Below are 26,576 nucleotides of genomic sequence, written 5' to 3'. Positions count from 1 at the left end.
TTTGCAGGCAAATGGATGGAACTAGGAAAAATCATCCTGAGTGAGGTAACCCAGACTCAGAAAGACAAATATGGTATGTACTCACTCATAGGAGGATACTAGATGTGGAACAAGGATGACTGAACTGCTACTCACATCACCAGGGAGGCTACCTGGAAAACAGGACCCCAGGAAAGACACGGGGATCACCCAATGATGGAGAAATGGATGAGATCTACATGAACAGCCTGGACATGAGTGGGGGTAATGAAGGGCAAGGGTCAGCCTGCTTTCTTATAGAACCCAGAACCACCAGCCCAGGGTGGCCTCACCCACAATGAACTGGGCCCTCCTTTGTTGATCACTAATTGAGAAAATGCCTTATAGCTGGATCTCATGGAAGCATTTCTCCAACTGAGACTCCTTCCTCTCTAATGACTCCAGCTTGTGTCAAACTGACATACAAAACCAGCCCTACAATTATTAACTGAACTTGTGTTAACTTTCCCTGTCCCATATATTCTGGCTTCAGTTGGGTAAACTGAAATTGGTGATGATGATGTTTATATCCTGGAAGGCATCAGGTTACTTGTCATGAGACCTGGTAGTTACCAGTTCATCAAGGGTCTATTCCTATGAATGTTAAATTTAGCTCTTTCTGCACTAATCTACATCTGCTTCTCCAGTGACTTCTGTTCCTAAAGAACACATAATAACTACCTGGGTGTATTATGTACACCTGTAATTCAGGACTCAGGAGGCTATGGCAAGAGGATCGCAAGTTTCAGTCCACCCTGGCCTATACTGTTGTACCTGTTTCTTGAAACTCCCAGAGACTACCTAGGAGTTGGTTTTCAATGCAAGCACATAAGGGTCAGATTCGAACTTGGGCCACAGCCAGGCAGATGGAAGGAAATGCAGCAACAGCAGCAGTAGCAGCAGGTCCAGGGATAGAGAGTTTTTATAGGGAAAAACCACAAGCTGGGAATTACATGCTTTGGCAACTTGGGATTGGGTAGAAGGGATATGGGGCAAGGGGATTTTTTTGAAACAATTGGCCTAGACTTTTATCAGGAAATCACATTTGAAACTATTGGGTTGGACTTTTTGGTGGGGAACCACAACTTGCTAAGCAGGATTATCTAATTATCTTCAAGGGCCATAATCCACAGACAGAATGTCTACAGGAGCATACTGCCCTGTATCTTTTCCAGTTGTCATGGCACATTCCTGAGATCCTTCCTGGAACTGAGTATACAGCAGGTGGTCTAAGATGGTAGTCCTCCCCTAAGATGGAGTCTGTATTGCCTTCATAATGCAAGAAGATCCTGTCTCAAAATGAAACAAACAAAGACATGATTGTATAGGACAAGTTACAGCATCAAATGTTCTACACAAACCTAAGCTCGTGGCACTTGTTCTATGAGTTGGTCAGTTTAATGGTTAGTTAAATCTGATTCTGCTTGGTAACTGACATGAGCCTAATGGATAAGGGCACTGGAGGTGATGGAGTTTAGATGGTTCCTCCCAGGGGAAAGGCTCAATCAGCCTCTGGTTACTTATGCTTCTTGTCACTGTTAGGGTCTGAGAGACTTTGCTAAAAGCCTGCATTTCCTCTAGGTCTTCTCTTCTAGTTTCTGGGAGTTACCACCTGCTCCCCTGGAGCTGTTTGACTTAGATGAGATGTTCTCTTCTGAGAAGGTGCTTCTTGCTCAGATCACCAACAAGTGTGAGTATTGGCCAGTTCCATTGTTTTTCTTAGGACTTTTATTTACCATGAACCTCTGTGATGTGCTGCAAGAGAATGTTTAAAGATTGTTCATGGAGAATTGAACCCATGGATAAATGGATAAAGTTGAACAAGTCTTCATTGAATGTAAATGTGGTCTTCTGAGGTCAGGTGAATCAGAACACTATGCTGAGCAGAAATCTTAAGTCTCACTTTGATCCCCATAGGATCAAAATTCTTAGTTCTAACCAATTGATGACCATAAGATGAATACTAACCTGGCTTCTACCTTACAGATCTGGGTCACTCACTGGTCATAGGAACATTTAGATTAGAGTCTCAGGCAGGTAAGACGGCTCAGCAGGTAAAGGTGCTTGTTGTGAAAGTGTGATTACCTGAGTTTACATCCTGAAACCCACTTACAGGTAAAAGGAGAGAACTGTAGCTGTGTGGTCACTACAGGAGTGTGTGGGTTCACGCAGGTCCATGGAATGAAGACACAGAGGCATCTTAAGAATGAAGCACTCAAGCCGGGCAGTGGTGGCGCACGCCTTTAATCCCAGCACTGGGGAGGCAGAGCCAGGTGGATCTCTGTGAGTTCAAGGCCAGCCTGGTCTACAGAGTGAGATCCAGGAAAGGCGCAAAGCTACACAGAGAAACCCTGTCTCGAAAAACAAAAAAAAAAACAAAAAAAAAAACAAAAAAAAAAAAAAAAAAAAAAGAATGAAGCACTCTTCCCTACACCTAGGGCATATTTATTTACTCTTTTTTACAGTTTAGAGAGTTAATTTCCATACCTTCAAAGCAACCCAAAAGGAGCTCCCAGAGACAAAGGCCAGGTGCAAATTACTTGAACTATCAGGTACCACGTTTTTCTGGGTTTCCTGGACCAAGTTTTGCATAGGCCTTTGATCCTTGGGGGACTCTCTGATCCTTGACTCTCAAACAAGATTCACATAGGGTGATAAGAGAAACAAAAGGTGTGGCTAAACAAAGGAAGGATTAGGGCTAGGTGCTACTCTCTGGAGTCAAGCCAGGAGCTCAGCAGGTATGCCACGGCAGAGAACCAACTTTATAAAGCTGTCCTCTAACCTCCACATGGGTATCATGTAAAAAAGTATACACACACACATTTATTTATATATATATATATATATATATATATATATATATATATAATATGTAATATGTATTACATATATTATATATATATATATTACAAAGACTGGGACTATAAGAATTAATTAGTAATTTCAGAGATTAATAAATTCAAAGTCAATATACAAAAATCAAATTGGTAAAACAAATATAAAATAAAAATTAAATAGTAACATTTACAATATCATTAATAGGTTAAATATAAAGTAATAAATTTAACATACACGGGGTTTTATTTTCTCATAAAAAAATCCAAAACAAATAGACGATTTTTACGAATTAGAATATTAAGTACTGTAAATAAATGGGACCTCTTGAAACTGAGAAGCTTTTGTAGGGCAAAGGACATGATCAACAAGACAAAATGATCTTCACTAACCCCACATATGACAGAGGGCTGATATCCAGAACATATAAAGAACTCAAGAAATTAGACATCAAAATACCCAACAGTCCAATTAAAAAATGGGCTATAGAGCTAAACAGAGAATTCTCAACAGCAGAATCACAAATGGCTGAAAGACATTTAAGGAATTGCTCAACATCCTTAATCATCAGGGAAATGCAAATCAAACGATGCTGAGATACCATCTTACACCTGTCAGATGACTAAGATCAAAAACACTGAAGACAGCTTATGTTGGAGGGATGTGGAGCAAGGGGAACACTCCTCCACCTTGGTGGGAATGCAGACTTGTACAGCCACTTTGGAAATCAATATGGCGCTTTCTTAGAAAATTGGGAATCAACCTACCTCAAGACCCAGCTTTACCACCCTTGGGCATATATCCAAAGAATGCTCAATCATACCACAAGGATACATGCTCAACTATGTTCATAGCAACACTATTTGTAATAGCCAGAACTTGGAAACAACCTAGACGTCCTTCAACTGAAGAATGGATAAAGAAAATGTGCTACATATACACAATGGAGTGCTACTTAGCAGAGAAAAATAATGACATCATGAGGTTTGCAGGCAAATGGATGGAACTAGAAAATATCATCCTGAGTGAGATAACCCAGACTCAGAAAGACAAACATGATATGTACTCACTCATAAGTAGATACTATATGTAAAGCAAAGGATAACCAGACTGCAAGTCACAACTCCAGGAAGGCTACCTAGTAAAGAGGACCCTAAGAAAGACACAGAGATTGCCCAACGACAGAGAAATGGATGAGATCTACATGAGCAAACTGGGAGTGAAGGGGTGGGTAATGGAGGGCAAAGGTCAGGGCAAAGAGAACTTAGGGGAGCTGGAGATCCCAGTTGGATCAGGAACAAGAGTAGGAGAACAAAGAAAGGGATACCATGATGAACAAAGACCCCATGGGAATAGGAAGAAGCAGAGTGCTAGAGAGGTCCCCAGAAATCCACAAAGATACCTCCACTATAGACTACTGGCAATGGTCAAGAGAGTGCCTGAGCTGACCTACTCTGGTGATCAATGGCCAAATACCCCAACTGTTTCGATAGAACTCTCATCCAGTGACTGATGGAAGCAGATGCAGAGATCCACGACCAAGCCCTAGGTGGAACTCCAGGAGTCCAATTGGTGAGAGAAAGGAGGAGCAAGATTTATTGAGACCATGACTGGAAAAAGCATAGGGACAAATAGCCAAACTAGTGGAAACACATGAACTCTGAATCAATAGCTGAGGAGCCCCCGTGGACCTGGACCAGGCCCTCTGAATAAGTGAGACAGTTGATTAGCTTGAACTGTTTAGGAGGCCCCCAGACAGTGGAACTGGGACCTTTCCTTGATGCATGAGCTGGCTTTTTGGAACCTAGGGCCTGTGCTGAGACACTTTGCTCTGCCTTGGTGTAGGGAGGAGGGGACTGGACCTGCCTCACCTGAATCTACCAGGCTGGTCTGACTCCCCATGGGAGACCTTGCCTTGGAGGAGGTGGGAATGGGGGTGAATTGGAGGGAAAGGCTGTAGGGTGGGAGGAGGGAGGACAGGGGAATCCGTGGCTGATGTGAAAAATTAAATTAATCATAAAATAAAAATATTTTTAAAAATCTCAATTCTCCTTAAATTTGACCTGGATATTCAATATAATCCCCATCAGCACTACTTATTTTTGTGAAAATTATATAATTTGCTTTAAATTTTTATGATCTTTTTAAATACTAAGAAGAGCAAGAGAAACTTCATGAAAAAGAACCAAGCAATAAGCTTTATGTTGCCAGATTCTGTAGAACAGATGCCCATTCAGGGAACATGTGCTGAATGAGGGGTATATATATCACTGTGTTTGGAGACAGAACCTCAAAGGAGGCAATGAAGACTGACTGAGGTCATAAGGATGGGACCCTGTAGCATCCTTAGAAGAGGAGACATCAGACAGTGAAGTCTCTTTCTATACCATGGAGGACACCATGGGAAAATGAGCATCATCAAGTGAGAAAATAACACAGATATCATTGCCAGAAATTGAACTAACTGGTGCTCTGAGCTTTGGACTTCTCAGCCCCAGAACTGTGAGGCTGTGATTTCTGTTTTTTACATCAGGGACCCATCCCAGGGCATGTTGTTATGCTATTCCAGCAGACTAATACAGCCCATGCCAGGGTTCTCTGGAAACTTTTGTTTTCTCTCATTCTTCTGATCTGGGCTAGGTGACTGGATGATAAGAGCAGTTGGGTTTTAACCATTGCTGGGTATGGGTATGAGGAGACAGAATCTATCTCTATCTATCATCTATCTATCTATCTATCTATCTATCTATCTATCTATCTATCTATCTATCTATCTATCTATCATCTATTTGTTGTGTTGTTTGCATTGTGGTATATGCATGTGCAATATATGTGTGATGCATAAACGTGAATGTGCAGGTATATGCCCATTACACACATGTGGAGGCCAAATGGGACATTTGGTGTCTTCCTCTGTAGCTTTCTGCCTTGTTACCTCGAGACAGGGTCTCTTGCTGAACTGAAAGTTCTGTTTCATCTTGGCTGGCTAGAGTCAGTGCTTGGCTGTGTCCAACTCCCAAGCCTGGAGTTACAAGCCTACACAGCCATGCCCAGCTTTTTACAGGTTGTGAGGGATTCTAACTCAGGTGATATTCTTACCCACTGAGCCATTCTATACCTCTCTGAATTTGAATTTAAATGGGGCAATAAGTAGAAGGGAGAAATCGGAAATAATGGAACAGTAAGTGATGGTTTTAGTGAGGGGCAGGAGTGTCAGCCTCATGACTGTGGTTGTTAAGGACCACATTTGATCCTTCAGATGACAGTATCACATTGATAAACTTGGCACTACATGTATTGAGAGAAAAATTGTCTGTTTAATAATTTTTTCTGAGTCAACCAAATAGCAAGTGAAAAAAGTTAATTGATGGCACATATGCCATACTCTTCACAGAAATCAATCACAAGATTTTAAATTTAAATGAGAAAAACAAAGACTTATTAGAGCACAAAATGAACAGGAACTCAGCCATACAGGATTGTATTAAACTGAGAAATTTCCTATTTACTGAAGAAAGCAAATAGAGAAAATAATTATTACATACAACAAAAACTCATTCAGAATGTATGACAAGATCCCATGTTTAATACATGCACACATATTCACAGATAAACATATTATGTACTCAAATGTCCTTATCTTCAATAAGCAAAAGACAGGAGAAAAACTAAGCCACATCCTGAACAGACTTTTGAAAAAATGAAGATATCTAATGACTCCAGATAACAGAAAGAGACTTAGTTAGCCTTCTTATTCATCAGGGAGCTACAAATTAAATAAGATAATTAAAGACATGAGATAACCATACACTGACACCAGAGTGAATTAATTAAAAAGAATGCTAATACTAAAGTTTAGCATAGCATCCGAGAGATTGTTATTCACATGCACTGATGATGGGATGGCCAATTGGGAGGACTGTGCAGCAATAACCACTAAGACAATGTGTGTAAAACTTTTGATCCTATAGTTTCACTTCTAGGTATGTATTCTACAAGAATATGTATACATGCATATACATATATGGATGCATTTTAAAAAATTTTATTTTGAGCATTTTGCTTGCATGCATGTGTACCATGTGTGAAGTACTCATAGAGTCAATAAAAGGGGGTCAGATCTCCTGGAACTATAGCTATAGATGGTAATGAGCAACAATGTGGGTTCTGGGAATCAAACTCAGGTCCTCTTTAAAGTCATCAAGTGCTCTTATCCACTGAGCTGTGACTCCAGGCCCTGCGTGGAGGTATTTTATAATAGCATCATTTAAAACTTCAAACTGGAAATCCAAATATCCACCAATAGGAGAATGAATAGGTGTATACTCTTATTGTTACTAAAATAAAGAACCAAGAAGCCACAAAAACAAGTGAATGTCTTCTGTGCACAAGATGTAGATGGTACAACATAATGCTTAGTAAAGTATCCAGAAGCAAGTGAACGCAAGCCACATGACTTCATTCTAGTTTCTGACAGCAGACATCAGGACACTGGTTACCTTTGGAAAGGAGAGCTCCTGTTTTTCTGGCAATGGTCTCTCTATAAATGCTTTTCACCTTGTTCTGATTTATAGAGTCTATACCCTTGTAGTTTGGGCAAGCTTCTGTACAAACATTTCAGTGAAATGTTTGTTAAAACATATGTAACAGAGTTAGAGGGAAGTTACTGGAAAAATAGAATCATCTTATTTCCATCTCAATGTGTTGCAGCTCCTCTATGAATCAGTTAAGATGATGCTGTTGTGACCATTGTTATTGGAAGCCACATAATTTCTGTGAACCTGAACTTGGCACAGAAGTGAGTCAGATCCAGAAAGAATAAATTGAAAGTTAATAACACAGTCCAATTAACCAAAATGTCATTCTGAATGGTCCAGCCAAGGGAAGGAGCCAGGGAACAAAGAAACTAGGAAAGAGATGGAGCCAGTGGTTTTCAATTGTAGTACTAGGTATCAAATATTGGAGGATCATCTAAAGTTCATTGCTAAGGGACTTCAAAGGACATTGTTTTCATTAGCTTTCTGTCATAGAACAAACTATTTAGAAAATTAGCCTATAATGATGAAAGGTTTATTTTGGCTTATCCTTCAGAAAGTTCAGGGACATGTTGCTAGTGAGGTGCTGGGTGATAATGGTAGAGAGGAGATAGGGAAGAAAACTGCTCAGCTCAAATCTGAGAAAGACAGAGAAGAAAGGTCTGGATACAAGAGAAAAGAGTTCTAACAGGGCTTTTGAGGCTTGTAGTGGTTGATCCTGATTGTCAACCCAATTGTGTGTGGAGTCCACTAAGTGACATACCTCTGGGTAAATCTGCAGGGGAAGATTTCCCCTTAGAAAAGGCAGAACCTTCAGGTGAAAGCAGCAATATAAAGAGCTCTAACAAAAAAGCAGGGTTGCTTGCTTGCCCACCTTTGCTTGCAAGTATAGCTTTGGTACTGCTGTTACCTCAGCAGCCACTGTCCTTCACAGACCTCAAAACTCAGTTCTTAGACTGAAAACTGGTGGCCCTCCAGGAATCCTCCCAGCCTTCTGTGCTCCGTCATTGAGACTGTTGAGAGGATTGAATAGATACAGACTTCTCAACCTCTCCAGTATGCAAATGGCCATTGTTGGATTATCTAGTTCCTATTGTGTATGTAAATCTACATTGTGTATGAATCACTTTTATAATATATATTCACTCTATCAATTCTGTTCCTCTAGAGGATCCTGGTTCATAAAAGGATCCTGATTCTCCTACTTCTTAAAAGTCCTGCTACCGTAAAATAGGTCTCTCCTTAGGACTCAGCCTCTTAATCATGGATCATTAGTGGATACTTAGTTTGTTGCTTTAAACATGCAAGTATGCTTCTTTTTCCATTGTGAAAATAACAGAATCACCACTTTTTTTTTTTTTATAATCTCTTTGTCTACCAGGAATTCATGAAAGACCTATAGGATTAATCACTGAGAATTGTTGACGACAATCCTTTTGAGAAAAATCATTACATAGAGACTTAACACACCTACATCATAGACCTTGATTCACAAGAGATGTCATAATACTCCCCTCACAAGGCATTAATGCCTAAATCTAAGTCTTGAAGTGTTTTGTAACATCATCTCTCAGAGTTGAAATGAGATTGGAAATTCTCTGCAATCTTAGTTTCTTTTTAATTCATAACTTTGCTCTTCAAGAGCTAGAGAGATGGCTCAGTGGCTAAGTGCATGGATTTCTCTTTCAGAGGACCCTAGTTCAGTTCCCAGCACCTACACCAGGCAGTTTGCCCCTGCCTGTTACTTCAGGTCCAGGGGATCTGATGCCCTCTTCTGGACTCCAAGGACCCTTGCACTCATATATATACACTCACATGCGCGCGCACGCACGCACGCGCGCGCGCGCGCACACACACACACACACACACACACAAACACACAATTAAAATAAATCTTTCTAAAAGGAAGAGTTTGAGAAGAATTGTTAGCAGTTATATCTGGTAGAACTAACCCACAAACCCACAAATCCCACAGATGCTGGAGTTTTCTCTGATTTGTTTTGCTTGATCTAAGTTTCTTAGTCTTTATCGTTCTGCTCAAACTTTCTGTTCTCTTGTGATTCAGTCTTGATAGGTTATAAGTTCTGGATATTTGTCCTGCTCTTCTGGATTATCCAAATTACTGGTTTATGATTATTTGCAGTAGTCTAAAAATCCACTGTATTTGTATGGCCTTGGCTATAATTTTATTTCATTTCTGATTCTATTTGAGTACGTCTACCTAGCGTTTTTTTCACTTTATTCTTTTTGAAAATCCAAGTGTATATTTCCAATCTTCCTCTAGTTTCTACCATATTTATTTCTGTATTCATTTTTGTTGTTGTTATTTGATATGCTGTGTTTCTACTGTATTTCTTTTGATTCATGATAGTTATGAATTTAGAAGCATGGTTCTTCAACTGTACACTTGTAAAAATTCAATTTTCTTACTGTTATTGATTTCAAGTTGTATACATTTGCAATGGGAAAAGAAAGATAATTTTATTTGTCTTCCTAAATTTTTTTTTATAGTTTATTGTGTGGCATAAGATATGCTTTATCTTACAAGTGTTCTATAAACACTGTCAAAGAATGCTGTTTTTCATGTGTCCATCATATCCCTTGGGTCTGTTAATTCCATTTGGTATGCTACATATAAAGTGTACTCCAAGACCAGCATTTCCTTATTAGTTATGATCTGGACCATCCATCCATTGCTGGTAGGGAAATATTAAAGTCCATGTTATTAGCATTTTGCTGTTTATCTCTCTCTTCAGATCTGTTTCTGCTTTGTGTATTTAGGTCCTCCTATCTGGGCTGCATATGCGTTTACAATTATTACATTTTCCAGATAAATGTCATTGTAGAATGAAATTTTTTATCTCTTCTGTTGTAGTTTTTGATTTGCTCATTTTGTTTGCTATAAATATAACTACCTCTGCTCTCTTCATTTGTATTTGAATAGGGACAGATCTTTAGCCATCCATTCACTTTCAGTCTATCTACATCTTTGAAACTTACAACGTGTTCATTGGTAGTGTCAAATTTCCTTAGTTTTTCTTATTCTTGCTGTCTTGCGTTTGTATGTATTTGATTAAACAGTCAGATTTTTTGAATTTCATGGTCTTGTTTCAGTATGTGTGTAGAGAACTCCTATTAAAATTGTCTGTGAAGATGTCAGGTGGGTAGTTGAAGCAGTTCTGGCTCCATGATGTTATAGAAATGCTGTCTCTGTATAGCTCTGATAGCTCATGTCAGCACTGGCAAACATTACAGGGGCCCTCAGTGGCCAACACTGTGGGTGTCTGAATAGGTGGTAAATACTACTGGACCATAGGACGGAAAGGCTTTGAAGGAATCCTTAATCTATTTTTCTCTTACTTGGGAAGCTTAATAAAGGGGTCTCTCCTGACACTGGGTCCAGCTTGAAAAATGTAGTGTTGGCACTAAATATGAAGAGCAGTGCTCTGAGAATGTGTGGAGAAACCTCAGCTCCAAGATCCAGGGTAAAGTGCTACCTGAATTTAGAACATATGTACTGCTCCTGCCACATGGGTTTTTAAGGTATGGGTGCTCTGAAGAGTCCAGGGTCCACAGAACCTGCTTTTAAGCCCATAGAAAGCTATGCTTGCTCTGCATCTGGTGCATGTAATACTTTGTCACAGTGGAGTCAGCTTCCAGAACTAAGACTTTGGACATGGAGCATTGCTTTGAGTCTTTTTGATGATGACTCTGAAATCTCTGCTGTGTGTCACACAGCTGCAGAGCTGGCATTTGGAATGTGAGAATGTTCAGCATGGCTGCAGTACTGTGATCTTGGACACTTAGAAGGTCTACCGTTCCTGGCTCTGGGGTAGAACACAGGTGGCTCCTCTTTTGATAGATTCACCTCCCCAGTCTCAATGTTGACAGCCCCTGCTTTTCTTTACTTCTGGTTCTCTGCAATAATTTCAGGTATGCCAGTCTCACTAACCATCCTATTTGTGTGTGTGTGTGTGTGTGTGTGTGTGTGTGTGTGTGTGTGTGTGTGTGTGTGTGATTGTCTACCTTTTGTAAACTCAATGTGTTATAGCTATCCAGACTATGGAGCTCTACTAACGATCCTTTCACTATGTGTTATTGTCCATTTTTTTGTGAGTATGGGGAGATGTCTGGTATTTCTTTTCTATGATCTTGCTGATATCATTCCTAGTTCTTCCATTTTTGTGTTCAAAATTTATAATGCAAGTACTATGTGCTTGGTGCATTCCTATGTTCGGCATTTATAGTCACAAATAAAAGAATCACTATTTTCTCACAATTCACATCTTATTGAGAACTTTATTGGACTTTATAGCAGTTCTTACTGTCTTTAGCTGTGTGAGATTTATCTCTTTAAAGTTCTTAAGTGGTCACCTTGTTGTTTTGTTTCTTGAAAATTAAATGAGGTACTGTAACATGTAAGTACTCAGTTCACCAAAATCATTGATATTAGCTGTTGACATTATTATTTTATGGCACATAGTAGCAACATTTTCTTATATTCATCACTGGGAGGTTCCTGGTGTGTGTGTATGCATACATGTGTCTGTGTGTGTTCATGTGGGCAACATGTATATGAGTTGGTGCACATGCACATATGTATGAATGAATGTGGAAGTCACAGGCTAACCTTTGGTATCATTCCATAGTTTTATGGAAGCTATGTACCCAATCTATTGGAAGTGGTCTCTGATTGGGATCTGGGGCTCACTGATTAGGCAAGACTGGTTGGTCAGATATCTGCCTGTCTTGGCCTCCCTAGCACTGGAATGTTAAGCATAGTCCATGCCCAGCTTTTTATATAGGTGTTGAGTATCAAATTCAGGTTTTCATTCTAAAGAAATAAGCACTTTATAAACTGAGTTATTTCTCCTGCCCCACAGTGAGGTTCTTAAAGAGGCTGGGAAGTTAAGAAGACCTTGCACTAAGAATGAAGGATGAGCCATTGCCTCGCCCTTACATAACTATACCATATCCGTTTCCTCATTTGCATGGTGATAGCCTGTTATGTGAGCAGTAGGGTGAGCTTGGTGGATTGTCATAGTCTCTGAAGCTCTAAGATCCATGGGTCTCTGAGTGCAGGATGTGGAAGCAACACTGGACTGAGAGCCCAAGGACTTCAGCTGAGTACTGAGCTCCTTTCAAGCCTCCCTATGACCTTCAGGTCTCAGTTCCCTTTCTGAATTCCACTTCCAGTAACAGAAGTGGATAGGATACCTGGTGATCCTGACTGGCTCTGACCTGGAGTCAGAATTAAGGTCATCATATTGACAAAGAACTTCTGTATTATTTAGGTAAAGATTATAGAATCTGCCTCTAGGATGACAGTGATGGTGATGATAATAATGACGACAACAACCATTGACTGAACATACATTATGCTCCTCACTCTGTGCTTTACCTGAACTATATAACTGAACTCTCAGAACACCTTTCCTTACTATCAATTTTACAGATGAAACAATGGATACAAGAGCAACTTTCCTCAGGCCACAGAGTAAAGTAAAGCAGGAACAGAGAGTGGAAGCAAGGGCATTAACTCCAGGATACTCTTCCTGGTGTCATGGATGCTATATCATTTCAGCTTGAGCCAGTTTTGTAATAGAATTATTATAATGTACCATTACAGACAAGTACAAGCAGTTTCTTATAGTTTATAAAGTGTTTTAAAATTGTGTGCATTTGATGGAATGTCCTTCACATCAGTTTTATGTCTGGCTTTTGAGCTAAGAGAATTGGGATTGGGAAAAGTAAGTGAATTTGCAAAAATTCACACATTGATTAATACTGTAGGCATGTTCTTGATTCAGCATTTAGAATTTCTTGCAACATGGCAACTAACTCTATAAAAAGAGAAATGGTCACCTTTCCTTTGGCCTGCTTCACAGGTGAGAATTGGAGGAAGTCATTTGGAAGGTGTAAAATGTCCTACAAACACACATCCTTATGATTTTAAAGCTAGAACTGGCTCCCATCTCCCTGTACATGTACCTGTCCCTAGCACTTTCTAACCTGCACCTTAATGAACTCAACATGGTACTACAGATGGGGCGTGACAGAATGCAGGCAGATCACTTTTCTTCCCTTTTGCATTTAAGCTGTTTAAGGCTCTGATACCTCACAGGTCCCAGTGGCAGGACAAATATGACAAGTTAATTCTGCAGCCAGCAGGCTGAAGCAATCATAAGGATTGTGTAATGAGAGGGGCTCTGATTGCTGTAGCAGGAAGGAGGAAGTCAGACATGACAAGCCGGTTATCAGAGACAAACCATATTATGCAGGAAGAGAAGTTGTATCTCTTGATTTCTGTCCACCTAGCATGGTTGATGCCTGAAGGTGCCAGGCTGGTGACTGAAGGCCTCTAACAGGCCCAAGTGTGGCAAACATAGTGCCTACAGGAATTGCCCTTTCTCCCTTTCTCCGTTCCTTGTTACAAACTGTTAGATTGCGTTCCTAAAGCTACCCCCCCCCACCCCCTCACCAGATCCATTCCCTTATTTGGCTACTGACTCATTCCTGAGACAATCAAAATTCGTCATTTGGCTAATATGTCTAATCAGGATTTGCCACCTCACCCTAGCACAGACTCCCCTTTCTTCCCCTCTTGCAGAAACACCTGCTCCCTGCTTACTGGATTACTTGTTGCTACTGCTGCTGCTATTGCTGTGGCTTGCTATCTGCCTTTGCAGCCTACCCAACCCTCTGCTTGCCCCTCCAGGGTAATAAATCTCCTTTGTGCCAAGAACTTGATGTCAGGGTGTGTCTTGGACCAATTCTGGGGGTGGGGGTCCCTTACAGTGACTACTTTACTATGTAGAAAATTGGGTAGTATATTTGAAGTTGATTGCATGAAATAAATTTTTGAGATGCTTGCCCCTACTTTTTCTAAGAGCTTACAGAATCATATGGCCCACAGAGCTTTTGCCAACTATGAACTGAACCCTTTGAAACCATGAACCAAATTACATAATTTCTTAAGTTGTTTATGTCAGATTATCTCATCACAGCAGTAACGCTCTCTCCTCTGTATCTCCAAGTCTCTCTCTATCTCTCATTCTCTCTCTTTTTCTCTGTGTCTATATGTCTTTCTCTCACACATATAGACACAGACTCACACATACACACATACACATCATACTCACACTCACATGTGTGCACACACACACACACACACACACACACACACACTAACCTATTCTTTACACTAAATCAATAACTTTGTAACTGTTTCCCCACAAATCTAGGGAGAAACATATGGTCCGGTGTTGTTGGTTGTTTTTGCTCTTTTGGTGGCCTGCCACCCAGCTCCCAAATATATCACACATGGAGGCTTATTCTTAATTATAAATGCCCAGTCTTAGCTTGCCTCATTTCTTGCCAGCTTTTCTTAACTGAAATTATTCCATCTACCTTTTGCCTCTGGGCTTTTACCTTTCTCTTACTTCTGTATATCTTACTTTCACTCTTACTCCCTGGTTGGCTGGGGGGCAGGGTGGCTGGGTGGCTGGGTGGCTAGCCCCTAGCATGCTCCTCTCCTTGTTCTCTTGCTCTTTCTCCCCCCCACCCCCCGCCCCAGGTTTCTCCTTCTATATATTCTCTCTGCTGGCCAGCAACACCTATTCTTTCTTCTACCTTACTATTGGCCATTCAGCCCTTTATTAAACTCTCAGGTGTTTTAGACAGGCAAAGTAGCACAGCTTCACAGAATTAAACAAATGCAACATAAACAAAATTAACACACCTTAAAATAATATTCTATAATATTTTCTCCTTTTTGTTTAATTAAAAAGAAAGTTTTTAACTGTAATGTAAAACTATACATAACAAAAACAATCATCAAGTAAGAATTACATTAACAATATTCTGTTCATTTGTAGTTAGCATATTCAGAGAAAATAATGCATTATCTCTCCTATGTTAGTGAATCCAAAGTTTTATATCTAATTTAATTTCTATCATAACTAAAGAAAACTGAAACTATAACTATCTAGCCTTGAATTCCATCAGAAACATAGAAGGATGTAATATTGTTTGAATAAACAGAAAGTGTATTGCAAGCAACTTCTAAAACTATAGAAATGACAGAAACATCTCACTGCCTGGACAGCCACCCAAAGTTCCTTTGCAATGTTGGGGCATCCATCTTCAGTCTACAGGCCCAGAATATATGGAAAACTTTTCAGTGAAGAAGGAAATTTGAAGGATTGTCCTGCCTTGTATTGGCAAATTTTATCAGTCACTTTCCTGTGTGTCCTACAGAATATCTGGCAGACTCTTCTGTGAAGCAAGAATTTTGAACCTGCCTTGTTTTGACAAACTTCAACAGTCTTTTTCCTTTGTGTCCTGCATGTACAATCTGCACAGTACATTGTCAGCAATCAAAGCCAAGAACAGTTTCTTTGCCCAGTGGCTTACCTTGCCACAATGAAAGCAAACTCCATAAGGAGTTTCTGCAATGCCCATCATTTCTGAAGTAAATTGGTGCTGCTAGGAGCAGATGTGACTCATTGTCATGAAAAACCTCAGGTTAACAAAACATTTTAGATGCCATATTCTGTATGTCTTTGAAGTGTTTGAAAACCATTTATCTAAAATATATCTCTATATGATCCTAAGAGCATACTAACATATCTATAAATTTGATTGTTACAAATGACTAACTACTGCCCTGTGTTTCTTGATTATCCTAAAAAGTTCATCATAATAGCTTTCAAAAACTAGAATTTTACCTTATATTTTAAAATGAGCTGCATAGATACACCTTAAACAAGAGTAGAAACATATATACAGTGTATTGTAACAAAAATTACCTTAAATTTGTATCAATATACAAATGTCCTTTAAACAAGAATAGAAACATATATACAGTCTAACAAAATTAACTTTAATTTTATATTAATATACCAAAATCCATGCCAATGAAAAATATCTGAGATTAATAGTTGTCTTTTTATCCCATATTTCTATATTCCCCTAAATTATAACAAACATCCATAACCCACCACCAATTAACTAAGAGCCTCCCACACCCCTCTTGGGAATGTGGGCATAGTATTCTCCAAACTGCTTCCTGCTGTCTGTAGACAAAACATTTTTAGGTTCTAAGAGAGAAAATCTGAGATAATGGCCAAGTCCTGGGAAGACCAGCTACAATCTTTGTTGATAGATATCACCTGTTAAGTTTCAGGATGTCTCCCTTGATCAAATCTGATTCATATTAACCTGGAATAAATCCTTGGCTTCTTGTGTCCTGTTGAAACAAAACTCCAAAGTATGTAACTGGAAGTTTCTAGGTCTGCCTGATCCTGCAGCCATCTATAAAATAATCACGCAGAAGTTTATATTAATTACAAACTGTATGGCCTATGGTTCAGGCCCATTATTAATTAGCTCTTATAACTTAATTCAACCCATTTCTATACATCTATGTTTTGCCACACACATGGCTTTGTGGCATTACCAGTTCTCTTACATCTTGCTTCTCCTGGCAGTGGCTCTAGCATCTCCCCTGACTCTGCCTTTCTCCCCTCTCTATCTTCAGTTTGAATGTACCACCTAATCTTATTCTGCCTTGCCATTGGCCAAATAGCTTTATTTATCAACCAATGACAGCAACACCTATTCACAGCATACAGAAAGACATCCCACAGCACTTCTCCTTTTCTGTCTGATCAAAAATGAAGGTTTTAACTTTAACATAATAGAATTATACATAACAAAGCAGTTATCAAGCAAGAATTACAGTTATAATATCTAGTGTATATTTGGTAAAATTAAAAAAAAACTATCATATATCCTTTATTTGTGAATCTAAAGTTTTATATCTAATTTACCTTTTATCATAATTAAGGAAAACTATAATTATATAGTCTTCCACTCCATCAAAGACCCCAGAAGGATATACTATTACCTGAGTAAACAGGAAGTGCATTGCAAGCTACTTCCATAATTCTAGAATGACAGAGATATCTAGCTGCCTGGACAGTCATCCAAAGTTCCTCTGTAACATTGGGGCATCTATCTTCAGTCTACAGACCTAGAGTCTCTGGCATTGCTTTCAGCGAAGCAGAAAATTTTAAGGACTGTTCTGCCCATTCTGGTATAGTTCGTCAGTTGCTTTTCCCCATGTTCTGCATAATGTCTGGCAGTTTCTTCTGCAAGCCAGGAACCTGAAGGACCATCTCACCTTGCAAAGTTCAATGGTCATCTTCCTATGGGTCCTGCATGTCCAGTTTATATAGCATCCTGTCAAGCAGTCAATGCAAGGGCACTGTTTTGCCCAGTGCCTAACTTTTACCACAAAGAAAGAAAACTCCATAATGAATTTCTTTGATGCCCATCATCCTCTTTGAAGTAATTGGTGCTGTCAGGAGCAGTTGTGTCTCATTGTCCAGAAAATCTTAAGTTCTTAAAACATTTTAAATGCCATGTTCTGTAGGTCTTTGAAGTGTTTAAGGATTACTTACCTAATTGAAATGTATCTATGCATACCTGAAAACTTAACTAACATGACAATACGTTTGATTATCATAGATGACTAATTATTAATCTGTATTTACAGATTTACATTACAATTTTAAGTGAGTTGCATAAACATGATACTTTAAACACGAGTATAAATACATACACAGTATTACAAAATTAACTTTAAATTTGTAATAATAAACCAAAATCCATCACAATGTTACACATTTTAAACAAGTTGTTGCTCTTTAAAAGCAGATTCAGGGGTTGGGGATTTAGCTCAGAGGTAGAGCACTTGCCTAGCAAGCGCAAGGCCCTGGGTTCAGTCCTCAGCTCTGGAAAAAAAAAGTAGATTCAACAATCTACCCTTTTATCTTATCACATCTATATCCTACATTTCTATATCACATTCCCCTTTCTTCTTTTAGAAAGGGATTGACTATGACCAATAACAATTTGTAACTAACCTCCTAAACAAAGACAAACATCCATAATCCATTTTTTTAGGGGATGGGGATGTGTGCATAGTCCTCTAGGCTACTTCCTGCTAACTGGGGACATTGTTGATCTTATGGGGAGCCTGAGAAAATTGTAGATATTGGTCAAGTCCTGGGAAGACCGGCTATAACCTTTGTTGATAGATACCATCTGTCAAGGTTTAGGAGGTCTCACTTGATCAAATCTGATCCATCTGAACCTGGAACAAGTCCATAGTGTAGTAATATTTGCTCCACCCATGACCTTGGACTATATGGCCCAAAGGAGCTGAGGCTTCCTGCCATTGTATATGACCTCTTATGAGGAGTTGGAGAAGGGTCACATGCCCTTTCTCCCTGCTCCTGCCTGCAAGGTTGATTAACTCGTGGTCAGATCAGAGGACAAAGTTAGCTGTTTACTCTGTTCTGTATTCATGAGTTTATTTCCTCAATTTATATCTTAATAAATTATGTTTAATAGACTCATGTGGATTGATCATAATAGCCTCTTACTTACTGTGGAAACAAAAGCAGAGCCTCCTTTCGAAAGCAATATACTTTTGATCCAAATTTTGAAGTCAAGATACCTTTAAACACACACACACACACACACACACACACACACACACACACACACACACACATATATGTATGTATACATACATATATATATTTATGTTTAACTCAGCAGCTTTTACGTTCAAATGTCTCCGGTTAAAAATCCCTAGTCAATATAATACAGATTCTCTGTGTAATTTCCATCTTTACATGATTATATTTTTATATATTATTTTATTTTTAAGACTTTATTTTAGTTTCATGAGTATCTATATCCATTCTCTTCTTTCTCTCATGCCTCTGTATCATTTACATACATTGTGAACTATTTGAAGGTTTATTCCACCTGTCTTATTGTGTATCTATAATCTCTTTTTGGCTAGGAGAAATTTTAAACTGTTAAGCTGCATGGCAACTGCCTCATTCGGTTTCCCAATATGGCAGTGGTACATTTACTGCTGGGTCTGGGAGCATGCTCACCGACAACCCTGGGAAGCAGTGGGTCTATGCCTCCATCAAGCAGCATGTACTCCAGAAAGGTTTTGTTTGTTTGTTTGTTTGTTTGTTTGTTTGTTTGTTTGTTTTATCTGGGCTAGCAAAAGCTAAATCCACCACACAGTGTGTTACATAGCTTGGAGACACCTCTGTGTACCATGGCAGGAATCCACCATGATGTAGCTCAAGCCTGCACACTGAGGCATCTCTGTATCATGGCTCACATGAGACATACAACTAGGAAGCTTTTCTTGGCTCCATTTTAGAACACTTTTTTAAAACTTTCTCAGGTTTTAGGTGGAAATTCTTGCCCCACGTTGGAATGCCATTTGTAACAGAAAGTTCCTTGGTCCTGCCTGATTCTGCAGTCATTTATAAAATAATCACTCAGAAGCCAGGCAGTGGTGTTGCATGCCTTTAATCCCAGCACTCAGGAGGCAGAGCCAGGTGGATCTCTGTGAGTTCGAGGCTAGCCTGGGCTACCAAGTGAGTTCTAGGAAAGGCACAAAGCTACACAGAGAAACCCTGTCTCGTAAAACCAAAAAAAAAAAAAAAAAAAAAAAAAAAAAAAAAAAAAAAAAATTCACTCAGAGTCTTACATTAATTACAAACTGTATGGTCTATGGTTCAGGCCCATTATTAATTAGCTCTTATAACTTAATTCAACCCATTTCTATACATCTATGTTTTGCCACACATGGGCTGGAGAGATGGCTCAGCCGTTAAAGGCTAGGCTCACAACCAAAAATATGTTTTGCCACACACATGGCTTTGCCATGTGGCATTACCAGTTCTCTTACATCTTGCTTCTCCTGGCAGTGGCTCTAGCATCTCCGCTGACTCTGCCTTTCTCCTCTCTCTCTCTTCAGTTTGAATGTACCACCTAATCTTATTCTGCCTTGCCATTGGCCAAATAGCTTTATTTATCAACCAATGACAGCAACACCTATTCACAGCATACAGAAAGACTTCACACAGCAAAAGTAGTTTTGATTTCCATTTGAAAAATACATTTTTGGACTTCCATTTTAAAATTGAGATATTCTTAAAATATCTAGGTTGCTTCAATTTAACAGTCCAGTTCACAGTCTCATGTCTCTCAGCAGCTATTGTTTGCTTTTCAGCATTCAAAACATTCAAAATCAACATAATTACATAAAGGATCCAGACTCCCTGTGTATTTCCAATCTCTATGTTGCTTATTCTTTTTTATATTACTTTTATTTTCTTTCTAAAGACTTAACTATTTTTAATCTATTTCTTTTTATAACTGCCTATAATAATTTTCTTTTCTTTCTTAAGCCTCTGCATGTTGTAAAACATACCGGAACCAGTTAGAAGTTTTTCCATCTGGATCTCTTTTACTGCATATCTCTAGTCCTTTTTAATCACATGAGCAAACTTTAGACTGCTAAGCTAAACCTGGATCCTCTGTGCTGCTCTCTTGGCAAGCTCTGCCCATTTCCAGGTGCCTGGGGGCCCAGCCTAAAGCTTGTGGTGTGGTTGGAGGTCTGTGACCTGGAACCACATTCAAACCCAGCTATAGAGTGCCAGTGCCCTGCACTGGGGAAGCATTCTTTACTTGGTGTTTTGTTTTTATTTAGTGTGAAAAAACCTGTTTAAATGCTGTGCTGTACATACAGCATGGTTTCTTAAAGGAGCTGTATACTCTTTTTTTTTCTTTTCAGCTTTCTCAGGCCCTAGGGATATTCAAGCCTCAAGTTGGTATACCAAAATGTTGTTGATTGTTTTTGCTCTTTCACTACAACAGTCTAGTATGACCCTAATAGATGGGAAATTTTGACAGATGTCAGTCAAAAGTAGTGTGGTATAATCTGGGTGACAAGGAGTGACAGACAGACTGAACTGTGCTCATCTGAAAAGCTCACAGAGAAGAAAGCTCAGCAAAGCAAATTCAAGGCAAAGTCCTAAATTCAAGTGCAAAGGCAGTGCATGATGTTGTTACATTGTTAGCAGACCAGTAGACCTATGTTAACCACAGTCCTGAAGATCAGGTCAGACAAGAATACATATTAGAGCAGGCCTGAAGTGAGGCAGAAAGAAAGGTTTAAGGGTGATCAATGAGCTAATCTGTTTCCTGTGGGTGTCATTATTCCAAAGGAAAGTGACCTGTTCTTGGTTCCATTTTACTGGATTCAGATGCTTGTCTCAATGGGGTATACTCTCACCAACATACTCAAGAAACAAGACTGCATCAGGGCCACTGTGACTGGTCACTTTCCCTAAATACCAATATCCACACTGTTCTTTTCAATGATGACCATCACCTCCAGTGTCCACTGAACACTAGTGTTGAGCTTAGCATGTGATATGAAGTGAATATTTGACTCTTCCACCTTACTGAGAATGAACTTGAGACACAAGAAAATTGATAATTGGATAAAGGTCGTCAGCATTGCAGGCATAGTACAGAAAGGACTAGGCACAAGGGCATCTTTATTTGGGACCATGTTGATTACAGGAAAAAGGAGAGCAGCAGGGTTTCTTAGTAGGTTAGGAAGGATAGTTAAGATGTCAAATCATGATCTGATGTCCCTTGGCTCACTAAACAGACAGAGCATTTTTCAGAGTTCACATCATTTACAGGCTCCCAGTGTGTTTGGGGCTATAGATCCTTTCAGCTCTCACAACTGGACTCTTCCATGTCATATATTTCCGTCTCAGATCTAGCTCTACACATTAGTCAGTTACACAGCTGCAGACAACTCCTGGGTCAACTTTCACCCTCCCTCACATTGAAGAATGTCATCTAATTTCTCACCTCCACTGAGTAACTTCTTGGACCTCATCATCTTTGGACAATATTGGTCCTGGGCTCACAGGAGAATACCACATGCTGGCTGGTATAGGGCAGTGTTCTGACACAATGACAAAGGGAGATGACATTGATGTGACAGTGTTTGTATTTGTAAACCCTTTATTTGATGGTTTCAATGATGTCTTTTACTTTTGGCATGATAAATATTGCCATACAAGAGGGACTCTGTTTTGTGCTGGATATGTATCCTTCCCTGCCATCTTCTCATCTCTCCAGCTGTCCTACCTTGGAGCTGACAGAAACCTATTTCCTTCTTCCTGTGGGAAGTACAAAAAGGAACTGAAAATTGGCCGGAGGAAGGAACTGGCACGAGGAAGGAACTGACACTGGCGGGAGGCCCCAGTAACTCTCTCTGTAGTCATTCACTCAATCTTTGAAAGGTGCTCAGAGGGAGATGCTACTGTTGCTTTATTATGCTCAGTTTCTTAGGGAAGGAGGGGAAAGTTGATGGAAAAAGTAGTTCAAGAACTTATGGGCTGCAACCTAGCCTCACTGGCAAGCAGAAAGAGCCCAGCTTGAATAGTTTGTCAGAACTCTCTATAGCATGTGAAAGAAAACATCAAAATGTCTACTATATTCCAATCACCTGTTCCCTCTGGCCTTTGGATCAGCCTTAGAGAGGGGGTGGTCCTACAATGCCTTTCAAGGGCACATCTTCAATGACATAAAACTTCCCATGAAGCTTCCTCTCTTAAAGTATCTAGAACCATACAAAAACACTATGGTCTAGGGCTTAACAGAGTATAAATTCTTTAGGGGACCATTATCCAACCACAGCTCCCTCTGTGACACTATTGCCAAACCTTTGAAGGCTACAACTTCCCTTCTCAGAGTTGGATTGAAGCTTAACAAAACTCCCTTTACCTCTATTCATTAAACACAATCAAAAGTGGCTTGTGTTTTTAGAAAGATTGTTACTAAATGCTAAAGGAAGCTGTTAGGCAGTAAAAGCAGCAAGAAACTCCCTGTCTACTTTCAGCTAATAGGTCTTAGGTTTTACTTTCTCTAAAATGTGTTCTTGGTTTTTTTTTTAAGTGTATGTGTATGCAAGTGTATGTGTAGGTATACATGTACATGCAAGTAAAGGTCACTGAACCTAGATTTCATTGACTGGATAAACAGGTTGGCCAGCAAGCTGGTAATCTGCCTTCTCTGCTTCCCTTACTTCATCAGAATTACAGATATATGCCACCATGTCTAACTTCCACACAAGTGCCAAGGATCTAAAGTTGAGACTTTATACTTATACAGCAGGTACTACTGACTAAGCCATCTCCCTACCCTTTAAATGTTTTTATGTCTCATGATATCAGGTTAAGTGCCTTCCCTCTCAGTCCTACTCTAATAATTATGCCTGCTAACACAGTTTAGAATTTATGGATTTGCCCATGAGGAATGTTATACAATATCCAATTTATTTTTACTCCATTATTTATCATCACAGTGTTGAACACAAAGTAAGTAACATTCAGTAGACATCTGATAAATAGATAAATAGATTGACATTTGAATCAACATGTGTTGACCATGGCTTCCAAGGTCATGGCCTAGTTAAACATTGGCATAGAAAGCATAAAAATGGAGTCATTTGACAAATGTTTCCAGAATATATACAGTTTCCAGTTGGATGTTGGCAATATGGACCAGAAAGACAAGGGCCAGGCTTCTTTCTAGCCAGCAGGACCTTGACCTTGAACCACATGAGATTCACATTATTTCACAGACGTCTTTGTGTACTCTAAGCAAGCAAGTTTCTGGGTGCCTTGTCTGGCCCACTTTGTAATCAGAGAATCAAGTTTTAAGAGAAAAAATTATTTCTCTTTCCTTTCCTCTTTGCTAACTTCCCTTCATTATCCTCTCTTCTTTCCTTTGTAGATGAAACCCATGCCATGTCTGTATTCCCCACACCCATCTTTCTCTTTAATCTGGGATGCTCTGGACTCACTCTCCTCATGCTTTGTTTAAGGATGTGTTGGTGGGAGCAAGGCTAATGCATTTCTTAAGGTGGGGTGTTAGCATCTGAATTGATTACCCAGGATGCTCTCTGACAGACGTGCCTCACCTGAAGTATCCAGCAGAGGAGAAAGTGGTGAGGGAAGCTACTGAAGACTTGAAAAGGAATTAGTGTTAATTCCCACCACCCACCCTAGATACCTCATTGTGATGTTTCTTAGTCAATAAGAGATTAGATAGGGAGAGGGTTTAAACATAGTCATGCCTCTTCTCATCTCCTGTTAATCCTTTCCCCTCCATTCTCACACCAGCTTATGTGCAGAGCCATAGGCATGAGTCTGTGAGTGTGCACATGCACACAGAGCCTCTTCTTGCTCCTGAACTTCTCTGGGAAGCCCCAAGCAGTAATCTTTACTTTTATTTCCCAGAAAATGCAATCCTGGCAGAAGTGGAAGAATCTTACAGACTTTGAGATTGGTGTAAGGTAAAACAAGGCAGGAGAGGATGAAGGCTTGAGATTAAAAGGTAGGGAGAGAGAAAATAACTAAACAGGAAAGATTTTCATCAGGACTGGGGCAGGGAGAAAGAGATCCCTTAAGATTAACATAGGAAGTAAATCAATGGCAGAGGAAAACTGAAAACAACCTTTCACCAGGTCTATATAAGTGTTAGTTATTTTGTGGTGCTCTTACCCTGCGAGGAAATGTCATAAAACGTGATAGAATCCACTAACAAGAATTTTATTAAGATAAGAGAGACAGACAAGTGCTCAGGCCTGTGGAAGAGACACGTGTGTGGAGAAGAAGAAGGAAGCTGGGAATATGGTGCCAGCTTATAAAGGCTGGGTGGTGCATACGTACAAAAGTCCATGTGACTACTCCACGGATGCACGCAGATCACATGGTTGTGTTGTCCGCTCTTATGCAACCATGCAAAGCCACGGAGTCCTGGTCATGAGAGACGCCTTGACCTGGAAATGGCTATTTTGACCCGGAACTGGCTAGGCAGAAGTGTCTAGGTTCACCAGCCATGCCCAACTGTGGGGGTGTGTTGTGAATCTATCAATAAGTCCTTTATCTTTTATCATGAATATGATCTCTTTGCACGAACATGGAATCTGTCCATACTCACACAAACTTGACTTCTACCACTCTGGTGGATGCTCTTCCTGGAGAGGCATCTATGCCTAAGGGAGACTTCTTGGCTATGCTCCTCACAGGGAAAATTGTGTATCTCTCTTCATTTTAGCTAGCTTTCCGCTTCTTGAACTATGTCCCTCTTTTGTTGGGTGTGAGTTATGGTAACACTTTTGATTTTTGTATTTCTCTGTTTCTTTTAAACAATTCTTTACTCAATAGTGTTTGGATATTTGATGTTTAAATTCCATTGATGCAGAGAAAGTACTTCCATTGTCAATTTCAGAAGTCCTTTCTCAAACCACACACTACTTGTGCAGAGTAACTTGCCCTAGACTAATGGCTTCCAAGTTGCTCAGTATATCCTGCTAAAAGGTAGCAATGGGGATGCATTGCCTTCAAGAAGATGGAAGATTGATACAGCCTTCCGCAATGACTGTTCATGACCGTTTTAGATACTGGTTTCACTCCTTAATCTGAAGGCTGCTAGTTCCTGCCACAGTATGTCATCACCTGCCGTTAGGTGCCTTTCTACCCTCAGCTATTTGACATGTGTACCCCTTCAAAGTGCTGGTCCAGCACAGTCTCCTTTCTCTCTTTCTTCTCTTGCCTTCCTTGACAATCCTTGTTTCTTTCTTGCCTATTCTCTCTCTTTCTATCTGTCTGACTCTCATGCTCCTCCTTCCCTAATAAACCTCTTGCAGTAACTCTGTTGAGCATGGCATGTTTTTTTATCCTTTTAAAGGCACCCAAGCTTCAGGCATATAGAACCAGAGCCAATTTTCCCTGCATGTAAGCAATTTACTGGCTGTTGGTTATTTAAAACTCCTAGCCTGTTTTTCTTTTCAACATATGGCTACTGTGAAATTCAAATAAGAGAATGGGAAAGTTTCTCAATACAGTGGTAAACCCCTTGAATGTTATAGAATAAACATTGTTTTTCCTGTGTGTAGGGGTGTGGAGAAAGGATCTGGGAAAGAGAAACGATAAGATGTTTGTCTCAGGAATGAGACATTAGACCCTGCATTGTGTGGCTCACTCTGGTTTGTCTTTCCTCTGGTTCCCCCCAACTCCTCTTGAACACACATATATGCAAAGTGCTTCAGAATAATACGTGGTGGTAATAAGTGCCAGTTGGTGCTGGAGCTTTTTAGTTATACTTATTTTATGTGTGTGTATACCATGGCACATATATGGAGGTCGGATGACAACTTTCAGGAGTTCTGTTCTCTCCTTCCATAATGGGGGCTCCAAGCACTGAACTCAG

Source organism: Peromyscus maniculatus, chromosome 5, assembly GCF_049852395.1.
Source record: "Peromyscus maniculatus bairdii isolate BWxNUB_F1_BW_parent chromosome 5, HU_Pman_BW_mat_3.1, whole genome shotgun sequence".
NCBI classification, from domain to species: Eukaryota; Metazoa; Chordata; class Mammalia; order Rodentia; family Cricetidae; genus Peromyscus; species Peromyscus maniculatus.
This window is presented reverse-complemented; position numbering follows the sequence as displayed.